Source organism: Papio anubis, chromosome 4 (assembly GCF_008728515.1).
Source record: "Papio anubis isolate 15944 chromosome 4, Panubis1.0, whole genome shotgun sequence".
NCBI lineage: Eukaryota > Metazoa > Chordata > Mammalia > Primates > Cercopithecidae > Papio > Papio anubis.
In genome coordinates, this window is record NC_044979.1 from 174,660,278 (window position 1) to 174,675,093 (window position 14,816).

At 42.3% G+C, this 14,816-nt stretch overlaps 1 pseudogene; it reads right to left on the reverse strand.

The window, feature by feature from the left end:
- Nucleotides 1-11,422: 11,422 nt before the first annotated feature.
- On the reverse strand, nt 11,423-13,490 carry LOC101001032 (annotated as a pseudogene).
- Nucleotides 13,491-14,816: the final 1,326 nt, after the last annotated feature.

Sequence of the window (14,816 nt, forward strand, 5' to 3'; positions counted from 1 at the left end):
GCCATGGCTATGAGCAATCAGATGTAAATGGCTATTTCCTTTGGAACAAGTACACTTTGAGCTATTTTGGTATCAGTAATGTTTCATATGGGTTTCACAATGTATAGACACAAATATATGAACAATCTCCCAGTTCCTATTAAGAGATTGAACAGATGGCCAAGTTATTAATACGTGGCTTAAACCCAGCACTCAGATGTCTGAGAACACGCGTTGGATTCCTGAGGCGTCACAGCAATGCTCAGCAGGCTGGCTGCCACATGGTGGCCCAAGAAGCAGGTTGCTTGTTATAAACATCAAAGCCCCACATCGAACCCAATGGAGACACCCCTGTTCAGAACACTTGCAAGGCAAGACCAACGTGTGCGAGCTCAGAGTCCAGCAGTGGCCCATGGCCCCTCACAAGGCCCTGGAGGTGCCCATGCTCCGCCTGGCCCACGGACCCCACTGCAGGCCAGCTCTGGCTCAGTCCCCAGAGCTTGAGCCTAACAGACAGGACAAGCCATGCCATCTGCGCATTCTAGGGCCCCTGTCAGGCCCAGTGGCCCAGTTTCTCCTGAAGTTGGAGGCATTCTGGGGCCAAAGAGAGAAGCCCAACCTCTTCTGGGGTGAGTCAAAAAACCAACCTGGACTGCCAAAACTGCCAGGCCTGCCTGAAGACAGGGGTTTTTCTTGGGTGCGTGGGCTGGCACAAAGTGTTTGCCATCAGGATTATCAGCCAGGCCTAGCAGGTGCAGCCATCTGGAGTCTAACCTGACGCAGCAGGTGGACCCTGTGCGCCCTGGGATGGCGCCTTGGCCCTCAGCAGCCTCAGTCAAAGGAACTGACGCTCCCAGAAGACAGGCTTCCAAGTACCATTTTGCTGTCTAAAGCACAGTTCTGTGGCCAGTTCTCCAACTTTCGGTGTATCTTACTCTTAGCAAAACAACTCCCAAAATCCTCAGTCTGACATGCCCAAATGACCTTGAATTTCCTTTCCAGTACGACTTGAGTGTAGAACTTAGAGCCATGCTCTATGAAGCCTCCCACCCAGTTTTGAAATTGACGCAGCAGGAGACAGGCTCTGGACAAAGACTTCTGAATTCAGACAAGGGCAATGAGTGTCCAGAGAGCCAGGTACGAAGTTCGCAGAAACTGTGATCAGAACACACCCGCAGGACTTGGAGAGATCACAACTCAACCTTGTCTAATACCAGTCTGGTTAGCCTGGTGCAAACTGGGCTGACCAATGTCTGGCCTTCTGTGCTGCGCCCACCCACAGTGAGATGCAGAGATTTGTGATGCCGCTATCTGCTGAGGCAGGGAATCTGGTTCTTTGGGGTTGCAGTCCCTGCAAAGTTGCTTCCTCCAGGAGCCCTAGGGTTTCTGTTCTTTCTGGGTTATTCCAGCTGCAAGGCCCCAGAACCATGGCATTCTCTGTGCCCTCAGGGCCAAGGGGGACTCCATGTGCCCACAGGTGGTCTTCTATGCCAATATCTGCTGCCATGATTCCTAGAGGGTCCGACTGGCCTTGGGCAAAGTCAAATCAACCAGCTGGCCCTGCAAGCTTTGAACACAGAGCCGAGTCTGAATCCACTTCTTTCTTAACGTCCATAAGCCTTAGTGCCCTTGTTTGAACAACAGGCCTCATCTCTAGGCCTGTTTCAAGGATGATATCGAAGGATGGCAGAATGTACCATCTCAATATGCCACTTTGGCATAAGGAGCATTCTGACTCGAAGGAACTTAGAAAAACCACAGGTCCAAGAAGGGCACTCTGACCCCAGCCTCACCCACTTTTTTTTCCCCCCCTAGAGGCAGGAAATAAAACTCCCATGTGAAAGGCACCCTCCCTTTAGCGGGAGGAAAGGATCATTCTTATCACTAGAGACGGGGAGTCAAAGATCCAGAGAATTCTGTACAAACAGACTTTGTGAAATAACTTTTATTTTCCTTTCGTTTCCCCACATCTCTTAGTTACTTTTCACAACTGCCTCTCTTTGTTCAACCCAGTAGCTAAGCACTTGGGTTTTGCCACTTCTTTGGGTCTTCGTTTTCCTGTGGGGACTCTCGTGTACATGTAAAAATCTGTGTGCTTTCCTCGTGTTAATCCTTCTTGTGCCAATCTGATTTCAAGGCCTAGCCGGGGACCCTAAGAGGATAGAAGTAAAGTTTTGCTTCCCCTACAATATGAAATGACAAATCTAAAACTGTCTACACACCATGTCTAGTGCACTGCAGGGAATTAAAAAGCATCAGTTTCCTTCTCTTCTGGTTAATCACAGTAGCTCCTTTTTAGGATGGTGGCATCCACAAATGGCAATGAAGATGCAGGAAGGAGAGGGAGGTTTTGCTCATATTGTTTGTCCTTTTTCCAAATAAGTAAAACTGACATTTCTGGCTTCTAAAGTTATCATTTCCTACAAGTAACTACCCTGAATTGGCTTCATTGAAAACCTTTTATGGGCACTCTCTCTCACGGATTTGTTATAATGAAACCAAAGGCAACACAAATAAATCTGCCGATAACCCTGGATTATTTTTATGGTGTTAACAGTAATCAAAACGATCGCGCTTTCATCTCCCCTTGTTTCCTTTTCTAAGGTGTTAATGAGGAGTGATATCACCCTGGAATTTCACTAAAGATAAAATATAATTTACAGATTATGCTGAGATAAGGCTTCTATTTGTGGTTAATGGAGTTTATTTGAACAGCGCCAGATTGTTCTTGAGTTAAAGAGGTCACCAAATAGGGGCTGGTGATATTTTTCATGTTCAAAATGTTTGTGGTAATTGTATATAATGTGATAGGAGTGGACCACAAATTGGATAACCAGTACTGAGGTATTCTAAAGTCAGATTATTAAATCAAGAACCTCCCAGAATTAGATGGCACAGCATGCAAATTGAGTTCCTTCTGCCCCCAAAGGCTCCCAGCCCAGTCTCATCTATCTAAGCTTTTCTTGAAGCTTGATTTATCAAGAGTTCCAATGCTGGACCTATTTCTCTACCCAAAACTCAGAATTCCAGGCAGTCATCAGTGCTCTCCTTCTCTCTCTCCTTTCATCTTTCTCTGCATCCTCCTTCTCTCTGACCCTCTCCCAACCCAAATTAAGACTGCAAGACTTGGCCGGGCGCGGTGGCTCAAGCCTGTAATCCCAGCACTTTGGGAGGCCGAGACGGGCGGATCACGGGGTCATGAGATCGAGACCATCCTGGCTAACACGGTGAAACCCCATCTCTACTAAAAAAATATAAAAAACTAGCCGGGCGAGGCGGCGGGCGCCTGTAGTCCCAGCTACTCGGGAGGCTGAGGCAGGAGAATGGCGTGAACCCAGGAGGCGGAGCTTGCAGTTAGCTGAGATCCGGCCACTGCACTCCAGCCTGGGTGACAGAGTGAGACTCCGTCACAAAAAAAAAAAAAAAAAAAAGACTGCAAGACTTGACCAAGCCTGATGGCTCACACCTGTAATCACACTTTGGGAGGCCAAAGTGAGAGGATCACTTGAGGCCAGAGTTTGAGACCAGCCTGGGCAACATAGTGAGACTCTATCAGCATGGTGGCATACCTGCAGTCCTAGCTACTCAGGAGGCTGAGGTGGGAGGATCACTGGAGTCCAAGAGTTCAAGGCTGCAGTGAGCTATGATGGTGCCATGGCATTCCAGCCTTGGCAACAGAGACTCTGTCTTTAATTAATAAAATAAAAATTAAAAGACTGCAAGACTTGAACACAACTCAGTAACAAGTCTCCATTGGCAAAAACAAGAGATAAACTGGAACATTTGTCTCAGCCCATTTTGCGCCTCTGTAACAGAATACCTGAGATTGGGTAATTTATCATGAATGGAATTCTGCATAAATGTCCTGGCTCACAGTTCTGGAGGCTGGGAAGTCCAAGATCAAGGTGCCAGCAGGTTTGGTGTCTGGTGAGGGCTTGGTATCCACTTCCAAGGTGGTGAGGGATTAACTCTCTTCCTCACATGGCAGAGAGCCAAGAAAGAGCAAGAAGGGGCCAAAACTGCCCTTTCATAACAACACCAACCCCACCCATGACAGGGTAACCCTTGTGGCCTAACCACCTTGTAAAGCTTCCAGCTCTTAATATAATCACAATGGCAATTAAGTTTCAACATGAGTTTTGGAGGGGACAAACATTCAAACCACAGTGCCATTTGTGTTCATTCTGCTTTTTACTTTTCTCCAGAAACTATTAGCCTTTAAATTAGTAATTTACTGGCATGAATATAATTACAAATTCTTTGCATCTAAATAATTATTGATCTGTAACTCACAATTTCAATATAAAGTATACAAATAACTCATTTGACCAACCAGTACATGCTAAGTCCAGTGACTGAGCATCAATCCTCATTTTCCTTGGTGTATCAGTTGCACTATACCCAGGTGAGCCATCCTTCCTGCTTCAACACATTCTTCACCAGGCTTCCAGGAAACCATGGTTTCATCCTACCTCCCATGGGTTCTTCTCCATCTCCTGTCATCTCCCTGACCACGTGACACTGCAGAGTCCCAGGGTTCATCCCTTGGTCCTCCTCTCTCTGTACTCATTGCCTGGTTATCTCAACCAAGCCAGCACTATATGCAATCTTTTCAGACAAATCCCATTTTTAGCCGCCCCAGCTGCCTATTCAACAACTCCCACTTGAATGTCTAGTTGACTTCTTAAACTTGATGTATACAAATCAGAATGTCTGGGTTTCTGTCTACAGCATTCCCCCATCTCAGCTAAAATAACTCCATTCCAGTTGCTCAGACTACACATTTGGTATCAACCTGGGTTCCTCCCATTCATACCTACATCTGAGCTGTTAGCAAATCCTATTGGTCAGATTAATCAGAGTGGTTAATGGAATGGTAATGGTACAGATACAAGGGGTGAATACTATCAGAATACAATTCTTCATGGGTCGCTCACATTTCTGCACTTCTTGAGAGCAGAAGTACTCTCTCTTCAAGGCTGTTTGTAGAGCCAACAGTCTTAGAAGATAGAGATGCTATCTCCTAGATCAAAGGGCAGATTTGCTATGTGGTAAAATAGAGAAAAGGGCAGGTTTGTTTGCCCATCATAAAAGATTTGGACTCCCTAAGTTGAAGGTTCCTCAGTTGTGACACACAGCTCCCACCTGGACTCTTCTTCATCATCCCTGTGGGGCTTAGGGGATGATGGATGCTGACAAAAACATGAAGCACACACTTCTTGCTATCCTGTAAGAAAATGCTCTGTCTCTAACCTAGAAATGAGTGAAATCTGTCAGTCGGTTTGCAAGTAGGGCAAAACTCCAGACCCTTCAGTTCTTTGACTTTTGGAGCACAAAGTGGACTATAAGTAGACATAAAGAAAGCCCACAATGTTTTTAAGGGTACTGTATTTCAGACATTCTTCTTTCTATGGATAAGAAAGCTCCTCACGTGCCAATAAAAGGCCATTTCTTTGGAAGCAGGCACGGCATGTGATGAAAAAAAGATATCTTAGAAAAGAGCCAAGAACAAGACTGGAGAGAAACTGCCAGAGAACAGAAACTGGGCTTAATCAAGGAACATCTCTTGCTCCCAGAGTAGGCGGCTGGCAATATTTTCTCATTGAAATTTCAGAATTGTTATAGACTACTGACTGCTCTATGTGTTCTATTTGTTCCCTTTTCAAATGGAAGCATTTATTGCAGTGACCTGCCTCTGTCCCACCATTGTATATTAGGTTTGTAGAGTGTAGACAACTTGACTTTTTAGTTTGTAGGTTTCTGTATCAAGAGAAGATGTGTGTGGGCCTAACCTAGATTACACGATCCTGGACTTCAAGTCTGGTACCATGACTGGATGAGACTTTGACTGTCTTAGAATTGGGGTGAACATATTTTGCCAGTGGGAGGGCATGAGTAATTGTGGTCAGAGGGTAGACTGTCCCTCATACCTATTCCTTTTCATGGTGCCTTCCCAAACTGCCTCTGGAGGTGGCCACACAAATGGCTTTGGCCATTGTGACCATGGGAAACTTGATGCAGAGTCTGGAAAAAGCACTTGCATGTTTCTGTCCCCTCTCTTGTTCCTCTACAATCAACACAAGAAATGTCTAGGCAGGTCTGAGCAGGCCCATGCTCACCTGCTATAGAAGAAGAATGGCCCATGGAAGAGGGTCACATTATCCCAACCAAGACGATCTTATGCCAGCCAGGCCCCAGCCACTCAACTAAGATACATGAACATAGTTGCATGAACCAAGATTAGCTGTGCATGGCCCAGACTAGCAGCAGCATCCATCCAACCTACAGACTCATGAGAAATAAATACTAGTTATCTTAAGCTTCCAAGTTTCAGTGTGGGCATTAGGTAGTAACAGTTAATGAATAAGACAGATAATCATTTTATCTGTCTGGATACTTATACAATGATTTCTATTTTTTATTGATACATAATATTTTACATACTGATGGGGTACATATGACATTTTGTTACATACATAGAATATGTAATGATCCAGTCAGCATATTTGAGGTGTCCATCACTTTGAAAATTTCTCACTTCTGTGTGTTTGGAACGATTCAAGTCCTCTCTTTTAGTTCTTTTAAAACATATAATACATTGTTGTTAACTGTAGTCTTTTTTGTTGAATGACAGGACTAATACCTTTTATCTAACTGTATGTTTGTACCTGTTAAGCTCGTTCTCTTTATCCCTGCCCCCTCCTACCCACTCACTCTTCCCAACCTCTAATATGTATCATCCTATTCTACACCTGCATAAGATCAACTTCTTTAGCTCCCATACATTACCAAAAACATGTCATGTTTTGTCTTTCTGCGTCTGGTTTATTTCACTTATAATAATATCCAGTTTAATCCATTTTACTGTAAATGACAGGATTTCATTCTTTTTGTGGCCAAATAGTATTTCATTGTGTATATATACTGCACTTTCTTTATCCATTCATCCATTGATGAACACTTAGGTTGATTCCATATCTTTGCTATTGTGAATGGTGCTGCAATAAACATGCAAGTGCAGTTATCCCTTTGATACACTGACTTATTTTCCTTTGGCTAAATACCCAGTAGTGAGATTGTTGGATCATACAGTAGTTCTACTTTTAGTTTTATGAGAAATTTTCATACTTGTCCAGTGTTTGTATTAATTTACATTCTCATCAACAATGTATAAGACTTCCCTTTCCTCCACATCCTCACCAGCATCTGCTATTTTTTTGTCTTTTTAATAACAGTCATTCTAACTGGGGTGAGAGGATATCTCTTTGTGGTTTTGATTTGCATTTCCCTGATATTTAATGACGCTGAGCATTTCTTCTTACAACCTGATGGCCATTTGTGGGTTTTTTTTCGTTTTTTGAGAATTGTCTACTCATTTTTGGCTCACTTTTTAAAAGATTTATTTTTTTTATTGAGTTTCGTGCATATTAGTCTCTTACCTGATGAAGAGTTTGCCAATATTTTCTCCCATTCAACACATTGTCTCTTCACTCTGTTGACTGTTTCCTTTGCTGTGCAGAAGTACTTTAGTTTAATACAGTCCCATTTGTCTATTTTTCAGCAGTCTATGCTTTTGAGGTCTTAGCCACAAAATCTTTGCCTAGACCAGTCCTAAAGTGTTTCCCCTATATTTTCTTCTAGTTTTATTGTTTCAAGTCTTATATTTAAGTCTATAATCCATTGAGTTGATTTTTGTATACAGTGAGAGAGGGGCCTTGTTTCATTCCTCTGCATATAGATATTTAATTTTCTAAGCACCATTTATTGAAGGTGTCCTTCCCTATTTTATGTTCTTGGTGCCTTTGTCAAAATTCAGTTGGCTATAAATATGTGAATTTATTTCTGGGTTCTCTATTTGGTTCCATTGGTCTATGTGTCTATTTTTATACCAATAGCATGCTGTTTTGATTACCATAGCCTTGTAATATATTTTGAAGTCAGGTAGTGTGATGCCTCCAGCTTTGTTCTTTTTGCTCAGGATTGCTGTGCATACTCTGGCTCTTTTTTGGTTACATATAAATTTTAGGATTTTTTATTTCTGTGAAAAATGGCATTAGTATTTTGATAGGAATTGCACTGGATCTGCATATTGTCCTGGACAACATGGTCATTTTAACAATATTAATTCTTCTTATCTGTGAGTACGAGATGTCTTACCACTTATTTGTGTCCTCTTCGATTTCTTTCATTGGTGTTTCATAATCTCCCTTCTACAGGTCTTTCACCTCCTTGGTTAAATTAATTCCTAGGTATTTTTTTGTAGCTTTTGTCAATGGGATTGCCTTCTTGATTTCTTTCTCAGCTAGTTCATTTTTGGTGCATAGAAACCCTATTTTGGTATGTTCATTTTGTATCCTGCAACTTTACCAAATTTGCTTATCAGCTTTAACTGTGTATTTTGCTTTGTTTGTAGAGTCTCCTGGTTTCTCTAAATGTTAAAACAATCTCATCTGCAAAGGGGGACAATTTGACTTCCTCTTTTAAAAATCTGTATGCCTTTTATTCCTTTCTCTTGCCTGATTGCTCTGGCTCTACCTCCAGTACTATACTGAGTAAGTGGTAAAAGTGAGCATCCTTCCTTGTCTTGCTCTAGTTCTTAGAGGAAATACTTTCAGATTTTCCCCACTCAGTATGATGTTAGCTGTGGGTTTGTCATATACAGTCTTTATTATGTTAAGGTATGTTTCTTCTGTACCTAGTTTGTTGAGAGCTTTTTATCATAAAAGGATGTGGAATTTTATCAAATGCTTTTTCTGCATCTATTGAGATGATCATATGGTTTTTGTCATTCATTTACTGTTGTGATGTATCATGTTTATTGATTTGCGTATGTTAAACCATCCTTGTGTCCTTGGTATAAATTATACCTGGTCATGGTGTATTCTCTTTTTGGCACCCTGTTGAATTGTTTGCTAGTTTTTTGTTCTTTTTGAAAATTTTTGTGTCTAGGTTCATCAGAAACACTGGCCTGTAGTTCTCTATTTTTGTGTGTCCTTGTCTAGTTTGGTGTCAGGGAAATGGTGGTCTTGTAGAATGAGTTATTTTTTCTTTGATTTTTTGCAAGAGTTTGAGGAGAATTGGTATTAATTCTTATGTGGCTGGTCAAATTGGCAGTGAATTCATCCAGTCACAGGCTTTTTTTTGGGGGAGGCTTTTCATGACTGAGTTAATCACACTGCTCATTGCTGATCTGTTCAGGTTTTCTATTTCTTCTGGAATCTTGGTAGTTGTATGTTTCCACCAATTTATTCATTTCCTCTAGGTTTTCTAGTTTGGTAGTATATAGCTATTCATAATAGTCTCTGATCATCTTTTGCATTTCTGTGATATCAGTTATAATGTCTTTTTCATTTCCCATTTTATTTGGGTCTTTTCTTGGTTAGTCTAAGGGGTTTATCAATTTTTTCTTTTTGAAAAATCAACTTTTTGTTTCATTGACCCTTTGTATGTTTTTAGTCTCTATTTCATTTAGATTTGCTCTGAACCTTTACTATTTCTTTCCTTCTACAATTTTGGGTTTGGTTTGTTCTTTTCTAGCTCCTTGAGGTGCATGATTGAATTGCTTCTTTGAAATCTATCTACTCATTTGATGTAGCTGTTTATTGCTACAAGTTCCCCCCTCCTAGGGCTCCTTTTGTTGTGTCCCATAGGTCTTGGTATGTTGTTTCTATTTTCATTTGTTTCAATAATTTCCATATTAATTTTTATCATTCAGGAGGAGCATGTTATTTAATTCCCATGTATTTGTAGTTTCCAAAGTTCCTCTTATTTCTATTTTTATTCCACTGTGGTCTGAGAAGAAACTTGATATTATTTCAATTGTTAAAAATTTGTCAAGACTTGTTTTGCATCCTAATACATGGTCTATCCTGGAGAATGTCCCATGTGCTGATGATAAAAACGTGTATTCAGCAGTTGTTGGGTAAAATGTTCTACAAATGTCTGTTAGATCCGTTTGGTCTAAAGTCTAGTTTAAATCCAATGGGTTTTTGTTACTTTTGTCTAGATGATCTAATTCTGAGACTGAGGTGAAGTCCCCAACAATTATTGTGTTGGAGTCTACCTCTTTTTAAATCTAGAAATACTCGCTTTATAAATCCGGGTGCTCTAGTGTTGGGTGCATATATTTAGTTGTTAATTCCTTGTTAGATTGATCTCTTTCCTATTATATAATAACTGTTTGTTTGCTGCTTCTGGCATAAAGTCTGTTTTATCTAAGTATAGCCATTCCTGCTTGATTTTAGTACCAGGTTGACAAAGGGATGCATAGAGAGTTGGTAAAGCATGATTTCTGGGTGTCTGTGTGAGGGTGTTTCCAGAAGAGTTTAGCATGAATCTGTGGAGTGAGTGGGAAGATTGTCCCTCAATGTGGGCAGGAACCATCCATCCACTGGGGGCCCAGGTAGAAAAAGATGAAGAAATGGTGAATTCTCTCTCTCCTGGAGCTGGGTCACCCTTCTTCTGCCCTTGAACAGGACATCACAACTCCAGGCTCTCCAGCCTTTGGACTCCAAGACCGACACTGGTGTCCCTCCCCAATTTCCCCAGGCCCTCAGGCCTTTGGCCTAGGACTGAGAGTTACACCATCAGCTTCCCTGGCTCTGAGGCTTCTGGACTTGCACTGGGCCATACTACCGCATCCCAAGGTCTCCAGCTTGCAGACAGCCTGTTGTGGGACTTTCAGCCTCCATAATCAGGTAAGCCAATTTCCCTGACATCTATATAGACAGATATACAATCATGTTTTGCTTAACATCCTGAAAAATGTGTCGCTAGATGATTATGTCATTGTGTAAACATTATAGTGTACTTACACAAATCTAGATTCTACAGCCTACTACATACCTAGTCTATAAACATGTACAGCATGTTACTGTACTGAATATTGTAGGCAACGTAACACAATGGTGGATATTTGCATATTTAAACATATCTTAACATAAAAAAGATACAGTGAACATAAGGTATAAAAGACAAAAACCGGCACACCTATATAGGACACTTACCACAAATGCAGCTTGCAGGACTATAAGTCGCTCTGGGTGAGTCAGTGAGTGAATGCGAAGGCCTAGGTCATTACTGTCCACTACTGTAGACTTTATCAATACTGTACACAGGTTACACTAAATTTTTTAAAAATTTGTTCTCCAATAATAAAGTAATCTTTGCAGCCTTTTTTTGTTATTCACTGTGGCATCCAGTTTCCATTCACAAAGAAAAAGCTCCAATGCACCTTTAAATTTTTTGAAAAATTCCTATTACAGAACTAAATTGAAATGTATTAACATCCCACTCTTACATTTTCATAATAAACAGAAAAACTGATAAGCCAAAAAACAAAAACAGGGAGGGCCAGGAACAGTGGTTCACGCCTATAATACCAGCACTTCGGAAGGCTGAGGTAGGTGGATTGCTTCAGCTCAGGAGTTTAAGACCAGCCTGGACAACATAATGAAATCCTGTCTCTCCGAAAAATTCAAAAATCAGCCGGATGCGGTGGTATGCACCTGTGGTCCCAGCTACTTGGGGGTCTGAGGTGAGACAACTGCTTGAGCCTGAGTGGTCGAGGCTGCCGTGAGCCATGTTTGCCCCACTGTACTCCAGTCTGGGCGACAGAGCAAGACCCTATCTCAAAAAACAAACAAACAACAACTACAAAAACAGGGAGAAATCTATATTGCTAAATAAAATCTCAGCATCAACACTGGAACAGAGAAAGGAATTAAAACACCTTAACTTAAAAAAATGGGTGGATGACAGGCTGGCACAGAGGCTCACATCTGTAATCCCAACACTTTGGGAGGCCAAAGTGGATCATTTGAGCTCAGTTCAAGACCACCCTGGGCAATGGAGTGAGATTCCATCTCATTTTTTAAAAAATAAAAAATAAAGGAATGGATGATAGTGTGTAAAAACCGAAATTTCACAAACTATTTAAAACCTGGCATGGCTGCCTGTTCAGAAACTATAGATTGATGGTGGGTGGTGGTGAACAGCGTTATAGTACGTGAATCTGCACTGTTCTAGCTGTTCCCCATGCCACTCATCCTAAGGAGAGCCTGACACTGATTAGCCATTGAGCCAGGCTAATGCTGGCAGCAGATCCAGTGATGGTAACCTGCCTATCAGTAGATCCCTTCCACTGGGTTCACAATTTTGATCTACACTCTAGACATCTGATAGATCTCATTGATTCTGGTGCCTTGACGCCTGATTATGCAGCCATTATCATTTGGAATGGTGAGTTTATGAGAAGTGGTCTGAGCAGATGCATCCAAACCTGCACTGAATCCCAGCGTTGCCATCCACTGTGGGAAAACTAGTTTGTTGCATTGTCAACTGGTACAGCTTGGTCAACTCTAGAAGTGGTCCCTCTAGGTCACGGTTGAGGCACATGGACGAAGTGGTGTGGAGAAAGCTCACACTGTCGCTGCCTGTGCTGTACCTGTCCTGATCACCCACAAAGATGACCAGAGAACTGGACAGCTTGGGCCAGTATGGGATGGCCATGCGCTTGGGGGAGACTCCAACATGACCACACAGACCTGTCCAATACACTCAGTGATGGACTGTGGAATGCCAGCGATAATGATGGCTCAGTCAGCAGTGTTGGGGAGCATATACCCTGTCACCTGGACCTGAGCCCTGTACTCTCTCGTATTGCCTTGATCTTGCAACCACCTTTTCCAATGAGCCACACTGACTAGCAGGGATCGACAGCATCAGGGTGACCAGGGGGTCTACTGGCAGCTGTGCTATTGGTCACACAGCTACTGATATCCTCTTCCAATCTGGCTTTGAAGACGGCACTAGTGGGTCCAGCCAAGGTGATAATTCTCTCAGAACAACTCCCTTCTGAGATGCTGATACATGCGCCACTCTCCTCATGCATCTTAACTGATTCTCCTTTCTTTCTGATGATACTGCCAACTTCCTTTCCATGCATAAGTAGCCAGGTGGTGAGAATGACATTTAATCCAACTTCAATCATACCAGTGTCCATATAAAGCAGGGCTATGGGGAGCTGGACTTGGGAGTGGTCAAGTCCTTGGCCAGTGGGGATGAAAACCAAGAACTCTAGGCAGGAGGCGACTGAGGGAAAAAAAGAGCAGGCAGGGGCAGGGCAGGGGTGGAACAATAGGGGTGGGCAGAAAGGCGAGGAGGAGGAGGAGAAAAGGTGATGGAGGAGGAGAAAGAAGGGAGAGATCCCAGGGCAGGTGGGAGAGGGCGCAGGCTGTAGCTGCTCCAGCTGCTGCCTCTGCTGGTGTCAACCTCAGCTTCCCGTAACTTTTCTGCTTTCTAAATTTTTTTTAACTTTCTGACTCTTTTCTAGTAACTTAGCTTAAAACACAAATACACTGTACAGTTGTACAGAAATACTTTTCTTTATATCCTTATTCCATAAGCTTTTCTCCAATCAAAAGTTTTGGTTTTTGGCCGGGTGCAGTGGCTCAAGCCTGTAATCCCAGCACTTTGGGAGGCCGAGACGGGCGGATCACGAGGTCAGGAGATCGAGACCATCCTGGCGAACACGGTGAAACCCCGTCTCTACTAAAAAATACAAAAAAAAAACTAGCCGCGCGAGGTGGCGGGCGCCTGTAGTCCCAGCTACTTGGGAGGCTGAGGCAGGAGAATGGTGTAAACCCAGGAGGCGGAGCTTGCAGTGAGCTGAGATCTGGCCACTGCACCCCAGCCTGGGCAACAGAGTGAGACTCCGTCTCAAAAAAAAAAAAAAAAAGTTTTGTTTTTTGCTTTTTATTTTTGTTAAAAACTAAGACACAGCACACACATTAGCCTAGGCCCACACAGGGTCAGAATCATCAATATCACTGTCTTCTGCCTCCATATCTTGTCCCACTGGAAGATCTTCAGGGACAATAACACACATGTAGCTGCCATCTCCTGTGATGATAATGCCTTCTTCTGGATACCTCCGGAAGGGCCTGCCTGAGCCTGTTTTATAGTTCGCTTTTTGTTATCAGTAGAAGGAATACACTCTAAAATAGCAAAAAATAGGATGTACATAAACCAGTGGCATAGTCATTTATTATAAGTATCACGTACTGTTCATAATTGTATGTGCTGGATCTTTACATAACTGGCAGCACAGTAGGCATGTTTTCACCAGCAACAGCACAAACACAAATAACACATGAGCTGTGACCTTAGGATGGCTACCACAGACTAGGCGATAGGAATTTTTCAGTTCCATTATGATCTTATGGGACCCCTGTCTACATGCGGTCCGCCACTGATACGTCCTTATGTGGTGCGTGACTGTACACATCCTACTGGTTTTCTGTGGACTGTTCTAATACACTGGACATATAATGTCTTGTCTGTGTCATCTGTTACTTCTCCATTTCTGTCCTGCATCTTAGGACACCATCTCAAGTTAGTCCTCCACATAACGGCATTGTATTACACACTATTTTATATATATGTAATATATATACAACTTAGATCACATACTATTTGTTCTGTTTTTTAATATTATATAATACTGATTTTAATTTTAAAGTTGAAGTTTTGCCTGTTAAAATCTTTTCCACGATATCTTTAAAATTTCCTTTCAGCTAGCTGCTGCTTCTCATACATCTCGTTATTTACTTTTGGAAAAAGCAGGGGTTCCTGACTTTTAAAAAACAGCTGTTTCCTACAGTCATGTTTTTCAACAGAATGCTCTTCTTCCGCATTTTTAATGCTGTTTCTATCCTTCCTATTGCTTGTTTTCTTCAGGTACTCTCCTTTGACTGGGAAACCTACCCAGGCCTGATGTCTGCTCAGGCTACACTCGAACTCCTGGGCTCAAACGATCCTCCTGCCCCAGCATCCCA